Source organism: Eubalaena glacialis, chromosome X (genome assembly GCF_028564815.1).
Source record: "Eubalaena glacialis isolate mEubGla1 chromosome X, mEubGla1.1.hap2.+ XY, whole genome shotgun sequence".
In the NCBI taxonomy this organism is placed as follows: domain Eukaryota; kingdom Metazoa; phylum Chordata; class Mammalia; order Artiodactyla; family Balaenidae; genus Eubalaena; species Eubalaena glacialis.
The window spans coordinates 131,905,470-131,906,566 of record NC_083736.1 but is presented as its reverse complement, the minus strand read 5'-3'; the positions used below and the strand labels follow the sequence as shown (position 1 = coordinate 131,906,566).

General features: G+C 35.7%; 1 pseudogene; it reads right to left on the bottom strand.

The window, feature by feature from the left end:
• Positions 1-233: 233 nt before the first annotated feature.
• On the bottom strand, positions 234-329 carry LOC133082782 (U6 spliceosomal RNA; annotated as a pseudogene).
• Positions 330-1,097: the final 768 nt, after the last annotated feature.

The following is a 1,097-nucleotide window of genomic DNA, read 5'->3' as shown; positions in this document are numbered from 1 at the left end:
TGATTCAGTTATACATATATGCACATTCTTTTTCATAATTCTTTTCCATTATGGTTTATCACAGGATATTGAATATAGTTCCCTGTGCTCTACAGTAGGACCTTGTTTTTTATCCATTCTATATATAACAGTTTGCATCTGCTAATCCCAAACTGCCAATCCATCCCTCCCCCACCCCCCCGCTCCTCCTTGGCAACCACAAGTCTGTTCTCTATGTCTGTGAGTCTGTTTCTAAAAATATGGACCGCTTCACGAATTTGCACAGGGAGCCATGCTAATTTTCTTTGTATTGTTCCAATTTTTAGTATATGTGCTGCTGAACCAAGCACTGGAAAATGATTCTTAATCTAAAACAGTATTTCACAAATACTGTGTGGTCCAGTGACCACTTGCACAAGAATCCCCCATACCTATAAAATCCAAATACTGGGGTCTTATCCCCAACCAAAGCAACCAGAATTTTTGGAGGTGGAGTCCAGGAAAGGACATTTTTAAAAGTTGTACTAGGTAAATCATATGTCTGAGTGGTCAAGGTTATGCTTTATTGTGAAAATAAATGAGCTTGAATTGTATTTTTATATTGCATGAGATCTACCCTAAATTTTTACAGCACTGGGCAAGATTTTTACTTCAACAATTACCTAATAGATTTGTTTTGCTGCAAGTTGTGACTCACGAGACTGCTCAGACTGTTGGACTTGTCTGCGAGCTAATAATGCAGTGGTTTATTCAATGATTTCCTCATCTGTTTGGATGCTGATGTCTTTTTATCTGTAAGATTGTGCCAGCTGGTTCTGACTAGAAATTATTACATCAAATGCTTTGTTTGTGTACAAATGTCATTATATTAATAGTATTTAGTTGTGTTTATTAGCACTTCGTATTTTGTATGTGAACACGTTCTGCGGAATCACTAGTATTTCAAATACTTCAAGTATAATTTGAGTACTTATTAATTTAAAATATGACACTTCTAATAGAGAAAGTATGTTTGCTTTTATTTTGACTCCCAGTACTGAGTCAAGTAGTGGCTTTTATCTTAAACTATTCATTCTGTTGCCCTGAAACAAATAGTCTACCAGGTATTTATCCAGCAA